The sequence below is a fragment of the Seriola aureovittata genome, chromosome 10 (genome assembly GCF_021018895.1).
Source record: "Seriola aureovittata isolate HTS-2021-v1 ecotype China chromosome 10, ASM2101889v1, whole genome shotgun sequence".
NCBI lineage: Eukaryota > Metazoa > Chordata > Actinopteri > Carangiformes > Carangidae > Seriola > Seriola aureovittata.
This window is the reverse complement of record NC_079373.1, coordinates 21,275,889-21,294,004: the sequence shown is the minus strand read 5'-3', so window position 1 is coordinate 21,294,004 and position 18,116 is coordinate 21,275,889.

Below are 18,116 nucleotides of genomic sequence, written 5' to 3'. Positions count from 1 at the left end.
GTGTGTCGTCATGCTGTAATAGACAGGAATGTGCACTTTACATCCCCATCAACTGTTCAAGACTTTAATTCATAAGTGTAGCAGTTTTAGTCAACGCCAGACTTGTGTGCCATCCAGGAATATTCTGTGCAGATCAGAAAAACGTGTTTGTTTTTTTAAAACAAAACTTCAAATACTTCAAACAGGAGTGGTAGTCTGTTGTATTTTGATGGCATAAGTCAGACACTGAAAACATATTCTTTTTACTCTGAGAAATTGGGACCTACATTATTTTTATTTATTTTTTATTTATTTTTTTTTTTTTGACAAAGTTCACAAGGGTCAGTCTGAGTATCTGTGTTTTTGTCCTTGGTTTTCTCAGCTGGAAAAAGGTTATTTCACCAATTTCAGAGTTGACCTCTGTAGATAATAAGGAATTTTGTTGTTTGTTCAGTCATGAATTTTTATTGTTACAGAGAAATACTGAAGATTTGAAACCAGGTTTTTAGGGATTTAAAGTTCTACATATAAAAACAGAAAATCATGCTTTTGCTGTATTTTTATGGTACATACTCAGTCTGCCAACACAGTATATTACAAAGCCTATATAGTTAAGGACTGCAACTTTTATGACAGGAGCAGCTCTGACAATTTCTCCATGATTAGTCAACAGGTATAAGCACATAAATCGACCAAATTGTTTGATAGCTTGTAAAACTGGATTTTCTTTTTCACTTTGTGATTAAAGCAACCTAAACATTTTGCAAAGCACAGCTCACTCATTTAATTGTTGATCATAGCACTTAACTGCTTCCTTGATTATAGCCAACAAGCTGATGTAATATGGCTTTACCACCATTTTAATCATGATTTACTTAAGCTGCCTTCAACAGCTGCAGATAATGACTTCTTTCCAAAACCACTTTATCCCTTATTTGTATAACCTTGTACACTATAATCAACAGCAGCCAGATGTGTATGTTCTCTCATTAATGCAGCTTAATCCTTATAAGGTCAACCTGGAGAATGGACAACATCCATCTCTGCTATCTCTTACCCTTTGTTTTTCCAGCACCTCAGTTATCAAAGTAGAAATATGGACATCCATTTTCCTCCTTTAATGAAAGCAGTATCACAGATAAAAGGCAAGGTGAGTGGGGGGATATAGAAAGAGATATCAAACTCATTTCATTTTTGGGGAACTATTAATGTGCCTTGGTAAGCAGCAGAGCCACTCTGAAAACACTTCAACTGGAGAATGTAAGAAAAATTGGTTCCTTATCTTGTCATAAAGACTAATAAAAACAGTTCACCTCTCATTTTTAGTAGGAATCGCTACTGGAATTAACCTTTGACCTGCTCTTTGGTCAAAAAGTAGATGACAGGGCACGGAGAGGAGGAGAGGAAAAGCTCTGATGACAGACGGTAAGACAAACAGAGAAAAAATATCCTAGTGTTTAGGGAGTTCAACAACCAGATGGTCTTGAAATTCACTGTAGTTCCATAACTGTGCAGGCATGAGATAGAGCAGTAAATGGAGGGAGGAGACAGCAGGTGAAGAGACAGGAACATATAGTAGGTAGTGGAAAACACAATACAGATTGTGCAGTATACGTTATTCCAGAAAATGTCAGAGTTACAGAGTGGATGAGAGGGTTAACAATGGAAGCACAAGACAAAAATACAGACTCTAAGGCACCGGAGGAAAAGACAAAAGTTCAAGTCAAACTGTATCCTTTTGGGAAATGTTGCGTAGCCAGATGGCTCTGGGCTTAGAGCAGTATCGTGGTCCCAGAGTCCAGGACAGGCAGCCCTCCACCGCCCACCCCCACCCCCACCCCCACCCCCAGGCATGTAGTGACAGGCCAGGCAAAGCAGGACAGAGAGAAAAGAGAGGTGCAGGGAGGAAGAGAAGGACAAAGTACCTGGAGTGTAAAGAAGACTCGGGTATCTATCGGGTATCTGAGAATTCAGGGGGCAAAAGTGCCTTGGTTTCAACTTGACCACTTTGCAGTTTGAAATATCTTCTTTGGATCATTGACTTTGTTGCTGAACCAATATAAGAGCTGATATGTACAAAATGTGTAATTTGAAGCCTGCACTTTAGCTTTTAAAAGCATGTTGGATCACAAACATTTTGTATTATAGTCCTGATGTGTCTCTGTAGACATTTTGCATCTATCATGTACAGGGACTGTAGGGAATAAGAAATGGATTTCTGGCTGTATGGAACAAGTGAGTGATGTGCTGACTAAACAGCAATGCTGTTTCCATTTTCTTTCAATTTCACTTTTCAGCACTTATTTAAAGGAGCTATTTGTATATGTATTTGTATAAGTTTTGCTATTGCCACATAGCCAACATTAGCATTAACAGCTGTTTACATACCAGTCTAGAAGAAACGTTGTGAGTTCAGCAACAAACTTCTACTGAAGCTCTTGCCAAGACTGGTAAGTAAACAGCTATCGATGCTAATGGCTGGCTATTGTTGCAATAGCAAAATTTACAAATAGCTCCTTTGAATATATGTAATTTGAGAGGGTTGTTCAAGTGACAAATTCAGTGGGAATTATCACCAGACGCACCAGACACACCCCTTTATAAAAGCATGTTTTGATTTTATGGTCCACAGTTTTACAGATGTTCGGTCTCAGGGCTCTCATCAGTCTCTTTTTTTTTTTAACCTCAAATCATTTACTCGATTTATAGATTAGTCCATTAACAGAAAATAAATAAGCAACTATTATTTCTTTATTAACTGTTAAGCCATTTTAGCGAAGATATCAAGAATTCAATGATTGTTGCATCAGGTTACATGTGACACAAGTGTGACACATTTGAGTGTTGTAGCTTTTTGTTTTTTATTTTAAAAACAGTGTGCAGCTAGGTGTTTATAGTTTATACATTTTATTCTATTTTAACTTTTGAAAATATGACTTGTAGTTTTAGCTTCTTTTTAGTTTTTAATGTTCACCTAATTTTCTTTTTATTCATCCATTTATTTGTGTTTACTAGATGAGACAATTTTGTTTTCCTCGTTAAGCAGTGCTCAGTCACTATGGACGGAGTGAACCAGGCCTGAAGCAGGCAGATGGTGTAGAGGCCCAGTGCAGCTCCACACAGCGTGAAGAGGAGGGAACGACCCATCAGGACGAGGATCAAACCCCTCTGATGGATGGTCTCATCTGGCCTGCGAATAATAGTCAGAACCACAACAGAGATCAGAGCGGAGCATCACAGGTCACACATTACATCACAGAAAAAATGTGAACTGAGAGAAGCTATAAATGAACCTACACCACATGCACTGACCTCTGAATATATGAGTTCTACAGATAGGATGCTGCAGCAGTATGTTTTGTAATAGTAAGGATTTGTTTGAAGCTCATTTAGTCTCTGGAACTGAGGAGTAAGGAACATTTTCTAAAAGACTGCTTGAGGATAAACAAGCTTAGTTGCCCTTACTTCACCAACTGCTCCCCTGTGGTGTACATGTATTCATCTGCTTTCACTGACATTTCTCCATCTGAAGTCTACAGATGGCCACGTAGCTCTTTTTACATCATCTTGTTTTTGCTCAGATTTATTTTGGAATCATTAGTTTGGTGATGGGGACAGGTTCTTCTATCCATGAAGTTTCTGCCAGTTTTTTCTGCCTCATATGGTGTTTAGAGTTTGTGTCACTGCAAGGCACGCAGCGTGTGTGTGTGTGTGCTCTCGTGTTGAAGGCTGTGTGTATATGTGTGGGCGTGTACATGCTGTCTGTCATGATGGAGAATGCAGCACAGCAAGTGTCATGTTACGTAGAGCGAGGACATTAGTTGCTGTTGTTGCAGTGGAGCCAGACGACATGCAAGCTGGCCAGTAAACAGATAAGCAACGACAAAGACTCAACTCCAGGAAGGGGAAGATGACAGAAGAAGTCTTCACCAGCTACTACTATAACTTACTCAAAATATCAGCTCGGTTATGTATTGGGACAAGGCAGATAATGTCAAATAGAAAAGTCTTCTTTCACAGAAAAAGAGTACAGCGTTGACTAGTAGTTTCATTTTATTGTTTGGGTAATTTCACACATCCCACAAAACGACTCAGGCACCTAAACAGAGCTGCAACAGCTCAAGACGACATAAAAACAAACATAAAATTCAGGGAGTCAAATAAAGGCTAAATGTTCTGGTGAGAGCGGTGCAGAATCAGTAGGAGCAGATGTTTGGGGAAGGAGCAAACGTTCAGGGTTAGAGTTAAGTTAAGATATTTACTGAAGGTTATTTATTTTCTGTGTTTTTTATTTAAACCCTTATTGAGGCTGAGTGCAACCTCATATGTGAAAAAAAGTTGTATAAAGCTGTTTGTGGCTCCAGATGGGATGAAGACAACAAGTTTGAAAATGAAAAATCTGGGGGTGTGTTGTTAGAAAGAAATGTCCATCATGAGTCTGACACTGTTAAGGAGAGCAATGCCAAACTGGTGGAGTATTCTTTCAACCAAAATGTATCTGCCATTAGCACGATCTTTAACAATATGAATGTTCTTGTTTTGCGATAGGGTTGAACACATTGCTGTTTTTTGATGCAGAAAAGGTTAGTCGATTAATTGATTAGTCGATCAACAGAATATTATCACCAATCACTTAACATTTGCTGTTTTTTGGACATTTAATAGACTAAATGATCAAGAATCTAATCATCGGTGGTCGAGGTATTTTGGTGAAGAAAGAGTGCTGGAACCCAGGAAGTCTTATGCTGAGGATGTTTATTGAAGCTTGATCCAGAATAAAGGAGGAATCATCAATACAGACTTCTGTGCATGATGTCACCTCAATTCTGAAGCAGGAACCACTGTGGCTAGCCTTTATGCTCTTTGAAAGATTACTATGGATAGCTTACAATCCATTTACAGTCAAATATTCTATAAACCATAAACAAGGAAACATGATTTACACACGCCCAGGTGCTGATCTCAGAACACTAAGCCACTTGTTACTGACCATCCAAGGTCTTCTGTTATCAATTGTGGCACCTGCAATATCAGCAGAAAACCACTGCACTGTGACTTGTGGGCCTCACACTGACCTTTCACCCTGAGTCAGTCACTCGCGGTGGACAAATTTCCCTTCACAAAAACGTATCAAAATATTCATATTATACATAGCGATGCTCAACAGGGTTCTGTTTTAGGTCCTATGTTGTTCTCTTTGTCTGACAACTGCCTTCAGTTACATGCAATTAACATCAAGCAGTACATGGGGTTAAGTGTTTGTGATCAGCATAACCTTTAAAATGTAGGTGTCATGTTTGACCAATACTTGTTTTTTGATTATCATATCCGCCAGCTTATGTGCTCATGTTTTTCCAATTGAGGAACATTGCCAAATTAATACCTGTTATAATCAAGGTTGAGATGGAGGTGGTTATTCATGCTTTTATTTCTTCCGTCCAAAATGCAGCTGCTCAGCTTTTAACAAGAAATAACAAGAGATCACAAATCGCACCAATTTTACTTGGTACTGGCCTCTAATCAAGTTCCTAATCCATTTTAAAATACTGGTGCTATCCTTTAGACCTCTGCATGGTCAAACCCCCCAGTTTATTGCTGACCTCCTTCTCCTTTATACGACAAATTGGGTTCTCAGGTCTGCTGAACAAAAATTACTGGCTGTCCCTCAAAACCCGCTATAAAACCCGAGGTGACAGTGCTTTTCAGGCTCTGGCACCCAATATATGGAATGTTCTCCCCTTATCAATGTGATCCCTAGACTCCTCTGAAACCTCCATGAAGCAGCTGAAAATGTTTTTATTGGGAAAGGATTTTGTTTAGCCTGTCTGAATTTTATTTGATTGCTTTTTATCAACCTATTAGAATGTTTGTGTTGGTTCATTGACAGGCACTTTGTGTCTGTGAAAGGTCTGATACAAATAACGTTTTCTTGCTTACTTACTTACTATAACCTAAAACCCACAATATTAATATTAATATTAATATTGATATTAATATTATAATATAATCAATGACTTGATTGTTCAGCTGGGGTTGCACATGACTTATCCTTGCTTCACTTCTTTTCACCCTTTTCTCTCTCTCTGTTTCACTCCCTGTCTCCCTCTCTCTCTATATCCCCTCTCCTCTCCCTCTCTCTCCATATCCCCTCTCCTCAGCTACGTTAAATGACTCCATAAGTCGGTTTAATAGAGGGGAGTGCAGTCCAAGAGATGTCACAGTGCCACAGCTGGTCCCCAATTCGAAACAGAATAGCCAGCATTTTGTATTGCTTGCCCATATGTTTTCTGGTTCAGATGTGCGTGTGTGTGTGTGTGTGTGTGTGTGTACGTGTATGTGTTTGTGTGTGTGTGTGTGTGTGTGTGTGTGTGTGTGTGTGTGTGTGTGTGTACGTGTATGTGTATGTGTGTGTATGTGTATGTGTTCGTGTGCTTGTGATTGTGTATTCACTGCCCATTTTGCCTCATGACTGCTTCACTAGTCTGCAGCACTCTGCTGATTTCCCTCCCTCTATTCACTACTTGTAATGTAATCTCACACATACAGCACAATCATATAAACTCATGTACTCATGTTGTCAGTTGTGTCTCCATGACTTCAGAGGACATTACATTGACTTACATTCATGTTCTTGAGACTTTCTCTAACCATACCATACCCTTAAAATGTCTTCACCTGAAAATGTAATGATTCACATAACGGAGATTTGTTTTTTCTCCCATCAAGAAACCGAGTCCCCGTAATGTAACTGTGCAAACACAACATGAGTAGTACCTGGACCACACAGACAGACATAAGCACACGCACACACACAAACGCACGCTCGCACGCACACACACACACAGCAGTAGTCAGGGATGCTTCAGTGAAAATCTCAGCAGCATATTTAACATAAATTCCTTCTGCCCTTGCAAACCCATTTACTGGTTGGGGTTACATGAAGACTGAGAGGCTGAGAGGCACACACTCACACACATACACACACATGCTCAATTCCTCCATTCCCCGAACAATTAGCTCAGGATTAGATTGAGGTCAATACCCTCAACTCCATTGCGTCCCATCTTGTGTAACATTTTAATAAATTCCAATTCCTTTCCCTCAAAAACAAGTTTTCTTTTCACCATCCTCTCTGTTTTTACGCTTGAATTTAGATTCAAATTAAGTGACCTCTAATCTGGCACTTAAACTGAACACTGGGACGCCATTGTAGCTTCTCGGGCTATTAATCTTCTGGTTGAAGCTATTTTCTGCTCTCAGGTGTGGTAATTATGTCTTTTTATGTGGAAAGACGTTTCTGAGACAAAGGGGCTGCACATACCACTGAACACCATCACCAGGCCGCAGACTGTTCATTGGACAGGTGATGTAAGCGGTGGGGGCTGATAATGCTGATGATGATGATGCAGACAATTATAAACACGACCATGATGAAGATGATGATATGGATCATGACCCTCATTGCCATCAGCACCAGACCGATTTTCTCCCACAATTACTTGAGGAGTAGAAGGCACAATGTGTACCTGCGGTATTTCACAGTCCATAGGGTTTACGCACAATTACTGACTACCACTGACGGCTATTGAATCAAAGTTCATTTGCATGTTTTGGTACTGCATTAGCTTAATTATCTCAGGCTTTACAGCACATCTCTGAGCTTGTGGCTGATAGGGATTTGACCAAAGGTTATCTGTATGATGTGCATGCCAAGACAACACCAAGTTCTACAGCTCTTCTTGTCATTAAATCTCTGATTATCATTAGTTACAAGCTGGAAATGAAAGATAGACAACAAGCAGAATAATTAAACTCATCTTAGAGTTATAAGGTTCTCTGGATAATGAGCAGAGATACTGAACATCAAAACAGCTGGAAGATTTTATTGCACAGCTCATAAAAGGCTGAATGCAAGTGTCAGTGACAAAACCTAATCCTGTACGGTCGGTGTGGTTGTCAGCAGCAAAGCTTACATGCTGCAGACGAGCATTGACCTCTATTTAAAGGGTAACTTAATTAACTATATAAGTGTAATCTGCACATGCAGTTTAAACCCATCATTGATGCTTTTCACTGTTACGCATGCACATTGAGGATAATCCTGGGATCTTTAACGGGTGACTAGCGATAGCTAGTGTGCTTGTCAAGTGAAGATGATCCGTTTGCAGGCTCCAATACTTACAGTTACGCCCCTCTCTTGCAGTCTGCAGACAGACCCCTCTCTGTCAAGCTGTCCTTGACTCAGCTTCTGCCATTCTGATATCAATCATGACATTGTATGCAGTACACGCATGTACAGACGTGTGGAAACTAATCTTGCGCAGTAGCAAGTAAACAAGCAAATTACATAGATGTTTTCACCTCTGTGCAACATGTCCAGTAAGTCTGAGAAGTTTGAGACAGAATATTGTTCCACAAGTAGTGCAGCTCCTTTCAGGAAAAGCTCAGGAATGTTGGTTGTGTGCATAGTGGGCGAGAGAAAGAGAGGGAGAGAGCGGTGAGGCTGGCGACCAGAGCTGAGTTAGCTTGTTAGTTAGCAGTGTAGCTGTGAACGTACAGTGTGATATCTGTACACTTTAGGCTATTTGTGCTACAACTACAACTGCAGCTACAACTCCTCAAGACAGCTGGTTAACTATGCTGAGGCAGGTAAATACAAGATTCTGCATTATCACTGGAGTTTGTCATTGTCATTCAATGGTAAATATTTTTGATAGAAATGATTTTTAGATATTTTTCCTATGTACTGCACGTTTGCATGTTTACTCTTAATTCAGTAGAATAATCCTAATACTTCTTCAGCCAGGAAGGAAAAAAGTGAAGATATCCAGGCAGAGAGCAGCAAGATTTTCAGCACAGGAAAGATATGCAACACACAATCATAACACAGGACAGGCCCTGAATGTCACTGCTACCTTCATGAAAAGGTATCTTTCAAGCTTGTTTATATTTTTGACATTGGTTTGGCTGAATCACACAATGAGTGAGGGGGCAGGGCTCATCTCTGCTTGCCTATTGTAAAAGCCACTGCTGCATTGATATTCATTAATTTTAAATGTGTTGTGTATCTTCATCCCTTACTTAGTGGTCCTAAAATAACCTAGTCCAGTTGTTTTCGATTTAAAAAACTCCTTTAGGATACTATGACCTGGACAAATGAGAATATACACAGGCTTACTTAGTGGTAATTATTGGGTTACCACAAATAAGTACAAAATCAAATGCTGTGTCTATGAACTTCACCCAAACTAAGCCCAAACCCCAACTTTTCATAACCTTATACATTAAGTCAAAACCCCTCACCCTGTTTATGGAAAATTACTGACCTGCACTGGTAATGTTTTGCAGTGCAATGAGTTTGCTGTGTGTGCCACATTCCTCTGTAGGAAAGCAAAAATCCAGGCACAGATGTTCGCTGTGCTCTTGAGCCCCAAGGGCAGCACTGTCCTCCCTGCAGCCTCACCCTGAGGGAGATAACTGATGACTTGAGGGTTAGAGGATAGAGGAAAAGATGAGAACGAAGGAGGAGGATCAGTAAAGAGGAGGAGTGGAAGGGTGAATCTGACTGTGAAGGAGAGGCTACGTGACAGGGAAGGGAAGACGTCTAAGATAGAAAAGATGATGAAAAGAAAAGGAGTTTAAAGGCCACAAACAGGAGTGTCAGGAAATTTAGTATGCCTGCTTCAGCTGTCTCATCATTTCTGTTTCCCCTTGTTATTCCTCAGAGTGAGCAGGGATGTAAAAAATGTAATGAAAGTCTGTTAATTTTAATTGCCAAAATGTTTATGGGGACTGATTATATACACATGTTATGTGTATGGGGCTCTGCTTTCAGGAAATCATTTTACCACAGTAATTTAAAAGTAACTCATGGTTACAAATTTTTCTCATTAGTGCTACTCAGATGTCAAAATCTGTATTCATGCTGCTGACTTATGAATGACTGCTGCAGTTCACGAGTGCTTTGTGTCCACAGAGCACCCTGGATGCGGTTTTCTGAAAGGTGTTTTGTGTGATCCATGGACAATCCATGGGCTCACTGACTGACCTTGAGTGTGCTGCAGAGGAGCAAGATAGTTAAATGGACTGAGTTAGGAAGAGGGAAGAAGAGGGAGGAAGAGAGCCTGAGTAGGAAGGATTTTAAAAACTCTGTTTTATGAAGCAGCTACTTTCTATGAGCAACGGAGTGCTTTGACTTTGACTTATTAACTTAATCGTTAATATTTAGTATTACAGAAAAATACATAAAGCTGTTCTAATTAGTGTTTTTACATTAACAATGGATTAAAAGACTACATGAAATGTGAAAGGTTTTTGCTCATAGTGACACAAATAGTTTTCACCGGAACCTGTTGTTCCCCTAAGCTCTGCAAAGCATTTTATCATTCGTACTTTACCGTCTTTTAGCTCTCATCAAGACTGTTTCTAGTTACGTTGTTTTAGTGGCGAGAGATGAAAATCCTTTTTGACTAACTCTGGCAAATTAAACAGTCACTGTTAATAATAGGCTTATATAGACAGAATAAAAGAAAAACAAACTAAAAATTGGTAATGAAAAATCAGTTGGCCACTTTACATTCTGACTGTAGAATTAGAATTTTCATCCTCATCAATACAAAACATAGATACTGTGCATTTTGCAACTTAGAGCAGCTACTTACCTCACTGCTATTTGACCAGGGCTGGCTAAATGGAGCAAATACACACAGAATCTAAAAGTATTTTTCCACTCCATTAGATACCGTCTCTCTGACATGACAATGAGTGGGAAGGTTGGCTGAGAATGCTTCTGTTTGTAACGGCAACATGAGAGCCGGAACAGAGACAAAGACGCTAAGGGAGAAGCAACGGGACAGTAGATGACACGGGTGAAAATCACACAATGCTTGAGAAAAAGACAGACACATAAACAGTGAGAGACAGTTTTGATGTACTGTGCAACAACAGTAGTATGTCTGTATGTATGTGTTTTATTTTCATGTCATCCACACAAAATGGCCAACTTTCATGGGTCTACAAGACACTAAACATTTCATTACATTACATTTCATTTCATTACAGGGTGTTTTACAGCTCAGTCTTAAAATATTCTGCCTTCTCTCCCAAGCTTGTCAAATAAAAACTGCTACAAAAAAGTTCCCTTCCTTAAGCACAACTCAGGCTTTTCATAATCATCCAGCCAGAATTGGCTGAACAAAAGTGTTTTTTTCTCCTGTAGCTTTTGGGCTAAAGACCTGCAGAATGCCCTGCTGTGAATCACTGGACTTGTTTGAAATTTTGTAACACATGTTTAGAAAACCAAGCTGAGGCAGTGATGAGGGACCAAAATAGTAGAATAGCAAAAGTGTGCAGCATTAATGTCCATACTATTTTACAGATGCAAGATGTGTAATAAAGAGGTAAAACAAAACCAAGATAGAAGGGTGAATGATCCAAAACAGGAAATGAATGGAGCACTTTATTACAGACTTGGGAACAGTGTATTGCATACTTTATCATCACTGACGCCCATCATTTTATGACAATTGAACTCACCAGGATACACAGTCTCGTATTGAGCAGCAAACCTGCAGCAAGAAGCTAAAAAATGACTGAAGGGAGAAGCTATCAGCAAGGCCTTGTTCTCTATTGATCATACCATTATCTTGATTTAAAGGGTGAATACAGCAAAGTGGTTTTTCACCATGGTGCTCTCACTGAGTTAGAACAGAAGGAAAGAAAGAAGAGTCTCTAAAAGGAGAGAGCATGTCATTATCAGTCGCTTTGCAGGGACATGTAGAATCATGAGTAACACACACACACTTTGATACTTTATTTTGCTGATAATACTTTAGTGCTTTTACTTGAGTATGATTTTAAACACAAAACATACTCTTGAGTATTCTTATAGCATTTGTACTTAAGTAAAGGACCTGGATATTTCTTCCACCACTAATTGAGGTTGAGATGGTGGGTGGGTGTGTTTGATTTGGCATCTTTACACACACCTTTTTTATTAACCGAAACCACAGTCTTGCCCTAACCTTAACCACATCATAGTTGCCATGCACAGATAGTTTAGAAAGTGAGATTTTTTTTCGAATTCTTTTCTTGGAAGTGAAGGAAAAAATATTACTGAACATAATCAAAGGATTTGCAGAATCTGCCATGTTCTTGTCTGGCAATAGAATTGCTTTGAACAGATTTCCACCTGTATTTTATGTCTCCAGCCATTAAAAATCATTGTGTTTCTGCTGCACAATTGTTGACAGAAATCATGTTTGTCTCCTGATGAGCACAGTTACAAAATCTCCAATAACAGAAAGCGAAAGAACAACAAGAGAAACAAATAGAGAAAATGCCAAATGAGCTGCTGGTCATGCACCAGATTTCCCCAAAGTAAACTTTTTTATAAAACAGTAATGTTTCTCTTGCAAAAAGTAGATCTCTGATCGTTTTTTGTCACATCACCTTTTTATAATATTGACAGCACACTATAGGCTATACACTGGTCAGTTCACTTATACTGTATTGGAGAACAATGTGACACAGACTCACAAAAGCACACTTGATCACCAAATATACAACCCACACAGACATACACAACACCACACAGGGGATGTGTCTCATCTCTACTGGTAAACAACTCCTTGACCTTTTTCCACACTCACATCCCCTGTGTGACTTCCCACACGGAGAGTTTGCTGACACACACACACACACACACACACACACACACACACACACACACACACACACACACACACACACACACTCTTACTGTCTTTCTTTTCTCTCACTCACTGTCTCTGTTGCTTTCGGATACATGGCACAGAGAAAGAGAGAGAGGCCGAGTGAGATAGAGAGAGTAGACTTTTCTCCTCCCACACACCTAGCCTTTTAAAACAGGCACCTCTCCTCTCCTCTGCCGTATCATTGCAAGCCATTATGAACCTCTTTTTCCCAGTGTGAATTATTAACTATAGCTCTACAAGCCTAGACAGGCCAGTGGAGAGGAGGGCATCTCTCAAACACTCAGCTTAAAAGAAGAGACCTTCACTTTTGTTTTTAGCAGCGCTTCCCTGTCACTTTCTAGCCAGCCATGCAAACACTTGTGGAAAATCTGGAGGGTGTTGTTGAGGTGGGGGAGTCCTCCTGCTCCATTACTGTCAGCTCAAAATCTGCAGAATCTACTTGTGCATTTCCTGAAAAATAATGAAAGATGTGTAAAAAGAAACCAAATGTCAGGTGATAGAAGACACTAATATCAATACGAATTACGCCAGGTGTGTGTGCGTGTGTGTTTGTGTTCTCGTGCATGTCTGTGTTTGTGTGTGAGTACAGTAGTAGGGATAATCCTGTTACTGCTACGCTGCTTTAAAGCATCATACTCTGATTTCATTAAGCTTCTCCAGCCTCAGAGTCTCAGCATGCTGGGGAATAGGTTGAATGGGTTTGTGATCTTCTTTACTGCTTTCTGTCATGCTGTTTTAGCTCAGACTTCCCAGTGCGTGATAGCAGAAAACCCAGCTCAGTGCTCACTGTGACCACAGCAAATGGTGTGTGCCCCAGAATCACTGGAACATCACTGAAAAGCCAGTGTCAGGCAAAGGGAGAATTATGCAGGTACACACAGGGTGACAAACAGACACACAGAGGTTATTCTCTCCTTTTACATATACATTTAATGCATTTCTGAAATGCATCCAGGTCTGTCAGGGGAGCTCCTGAACCACATCATGCAAAACACTGAGTGTGTGTGTTGAGAGATGAGCTTTAAGATGTGTAAGAAGAGGAGAGACAACACGTACAGCTCCATACAGTCTCCACCATCAAGGCCACAAAGTGCAAGCGCTGCATTTCACTGTATGTCACAGCGAGCCTGTGATTCAGAGAGCGGAAATCATTTGATCATCTGATTATTATGGATCCCCAGTTCCTTTCAACGTATCATTTCAAGCGTGTGATACGTGACTCTTTGCCTGTTCACTGATAGGCTTGAATAATCAAAGCATGGGGATGGATATAGACACGACTCACAGACAAGAATGGGTTTGTTGGCTGGTTCTGCTTATGAATGGTCACTTCAGTTTTACTCTGTGCACACAGGTTTTGAGATATCCGCCTCTGAGATTTATACAATGGCAGAGAAATGACTATTTTCTAAAGGAAAAAAAATAGACCCAGAGAAAACTGGATTATCCAGAAATGGGGGAGCTGTTTCTGCAAATAGATGCTGTGGAGTTTTTTTTCATATTCACTTCATATTTTTTATTGCTTTGACCACCACAAATAAAAATTACAGCCACCCTCGTTGTGTGGGGATGGAAGCTGAAATAGCATGGATTTCACAAACCATGGCCACATAAAACAAATAAGATCTGCTTTGTTAAGGGCTGAGGAAGCCAAGAGCGGCTATGATTGTGCTGATTTTTTCTTACTTGTGATATTTAATCATCACATTCAAAATTTAAAAATCTGTCAAATCAAAGTCTTTTCTCTTAAATGATCTGAAATGATTCATCATATGAAAAACAAAAGGTGCTGTCTCGAGATAAAGGGATAATTAACATGTTGCCACAGCTACAGCTTGAGAACTTCATTTTTTTTCCAAACATGTCGTTTCAGTTTTCTGTGATATTTCTCTGACATTAATGTTAATACATAAACATTAATGTAAATGTGTTTAAATAAGTGGGAGACAAGACCTTCTCCTGTTTATTTTTTTTGTTGTTGTTTTTTTTTTTTTACAATTGCTCATTCCTTGTGTTTGTTGTTGATTTCTTCTGTTGCTCCTGTCGGACGCCAGTTACTTCTGCCTCAGGCTGAAGGTAGACAGCTCATCATGATGAGTGACAAACGCTGGGGCAGAGACTTGGCCGTCTGAGGGGGAGGAGGGCAGCACTAAATATACCTCCTTCATCAAAGTGAAAAGTTGCGAATCGCACATTGAAGGGAACTCCGCTGGCACATGAACATGGCCGTTAGCCAGCTTGTTTATCATTTATATAATATCCTCAAAAATAACAGCCAGGAAAAAACGAAAAGAGGATTAAACTAGAGCAACACCACATATTCATTTGCATCTTTGCATCTCTGAATTAGCTGTGTGATGGTAAATCGTGTATGCCAGAGTGTTGCAAATCACACAAACACAGAGCACAAGAACTTAGATGTAAACCAGAAAGTTACAAATGAGCCAATTACTGTGGTGTGCAGGTTTTACTCTGAGATACTGTTTAATTTATGTGTTTTGAAGAGGTTTTGTGAATAAGAATGAAGGGATTAGAATTTATGGAAAGTGGATAAGAAAAATAGCAGAAAAGCTGGTGACAGTATATGACTCATTAAACTCTTTCCTTTTCTTTCCATCTCTCTTTGTAAACTCATTGCGTTGCAGTATGTCCTCCCCTTTCTCTCGTGAACCAGCAAGCTTGCCTGCAACCTTGTGTTCCATGGTTTTGAGTCTTACGTGACAATTAAAGAGAACAGTTGGCCCTTCCTGCCTCCCAGAACAGCTCTGCCCATCCATATGTTGATGCAATGTCTCTGCACCATTCAACAGTGAGCGATGATTGTAGGTTAATCGTAATTTAATATGTCCCCTCATTATTGTGTGCACACTATGATTTGAGAAAATGAGAACAAGAAGGGGGAGTGAAGGTGGTTAAAGAAAGAAACGAAAAACCTAGAAAGCCAGAGAGAAAAGAAGGTAGAGATGTAGCATGTGATGAGCTGACAATGAGGAGAGCAGTGAAAGACTGATGAAAGGATCGTGTTTGATCTCACCACTGTATATTTTGCCTTAGGTTTTCCCTTGGGCACCTAAAGAATTCAAGTGAATTCAAGTCATGTTTTATCACGCTGTCCCTCTCTCTCTCTCCAACACACACACACACACACACACACACACACACACGCTTTTTTTTCTATCAGACAGCTCTCTGGCTAGCTTTGAACGTTTGTTGTCTCTGTGGCTTCCAGTGCCTGAGGTCTAAAGAGCACTCTTCAAACAGATGAAATTATCGCCGCCTCACTTATACAAGCAACCGTGTAGCATGTAAACACACAAGCGCTTGAATACATATGTAAAAACCCCAAGTTGTAGTTGTTTCAGTTGCATTTCCAATTCGCTTTTGTGGGAAAAATGAACACAAGCATTGTCATAACAACTCACCACAGAGCCTTTAAAGGAAGAGTTTGACTTTTTGGGAAATACTCAGCTTCCTTGCTGAGAGTTAGGTGAGAGGATCAATGTCATTCTTGAAGACTCGAAACAGGGGTAAACAGCTTGCCTTCATTTGTTCAAAGATAACAAAATCTGATTTAGAAGTGCTGTTTCTGGTCTTTGTGCTAAGCTAAGCTAACTGGCTACTGGTGGTAGCTTCAAATTTTAATCTAACTCTTGGCAAGAAAGTGAAAAAGCATATTTCCCAAGATGTCAAACCCCTTTTAATCTCTATTCACTAAACTAATTTTGATCAAGTCAGGATTGTATGTGGCTTTTGATCACGAGTCAAATCCATACTTGTGAATTTTTTTCAAGCCAGACATGAAAACATACAAGCACAGCACAGTGAACCGTACAGTGCAGTAGCTGAGGACTACATCAGAGGAATAACCTGCTTGCTCAGGCAGATTCTATATACGGTATAGGCAACACTAGGATCAAATGTTTCCGCTCTCCAGTTTCCTCTCATGGTTTTCTGTTTGCTCCATTAATCTGAATCAATTGAGAAACAGGGCTATAGATACAAGGTATGGTACATTATTGATGGCCCATTCATGAAGGACCTCACAACATTCATTTCACTCAAGTAGGAGCTCACCGTGCTGTATACATTGCAGCAACGGTTAATTGTTGTCCACATTGCTGTGGAAGCTACAATGAAAGCCTTCATGTTTTTTTTCCCCACTTTTCTGCCTCTTTCTTCTCGCTTCTCTTATTATTCTGCTTGCGGCTGACATGGTTCCCCCTGCTCGCTCCACTCCTCTCCTCACGTCATGTTCTAGGGTGGGAATTAATTAGTGCTGTGGTTTGAGCTTGGGATGGAAGCGAGGATGGAGAGGGAGCTGGGGATACAGAGATGGATTTGATGAGTGTGTGGATATGGATGGATTGAATGCGTGTGTGTGGGTGTGTGTGTGTGTGTGCGTGTGTGTGTGCGTGTGTCCTTTTACTGGCAAATGCACACACCTCCACTTAGTCGACTCTGGAGACCCATGTCTGTGTGTTTGCAATGGAAAATCTGAGCTCTGGGTCAAACACTCACCGACATGATCACACACACCTTTAATTAATCTAAAATAGTCACTCTTTTAATCTTCTTTTTAATCTTCTTTTCTTTCTTTGCTTTTATTTTAAAGAAATGGTTCAGCATTTTGAGAAACAAGCTTGTCTTGTCAAGGATAGATTAGGTGGATGATACCAGAGAGCTGCAGTCATGACATCACATTAGTCTCTGTTCAACTAGATTCTGTAACTCCCTGCAATCTCTCATTCAACTTTTCTTTCATTAGTCTTGATGGAAAATTAAAGTATGTTCCTGAGGTCTACTCTTTATATTCAAAGAAAAGTGAACATCCACCACAGCACTTTTAATTTAACCCTCCTGATTTTTAACAAAGTTAAACAACAATCACTCTGTAAGTTCAGAAAAAACTACAGCACCTATGAAAATGTACAAATGTGGAAACTTCCGTTATCATAACTTGGTTTTGTCCATACCCATTAAAATTAACCAAATCTTTTTAAATCCATTTTTCCAGCCATGTCTGAGCTGACTGCGACCCCTCACCTTGCTAATGGACCTGCCTCTTTTGTTGAGCCGTGACATTTAGCCCGCAAAGGTCTAAGGCTTATGGGAAGCAACATTTGTTACAAGCAACTAAAGAACATAAATACTGAATGAACTGTATGGTTGCTTTTGAAAAACTACTTTCCTTATCCAAACATATGATATACTGCTCTGTTCCAAGGCTGGATTTTTAATATGTCTCCCATCCCCAGTCTTTATGTGAAGCTAAGCTAACGTGCTGCTGGTTCCAGCTATATGTTTACCATACAAACGTGAGAGTGGTATCAATCTTCACATTTGCCCCTCAGTAAGAAAGCAATGCACACAGCTAATATTCATTCATTCAGCGCAGCAACAAAT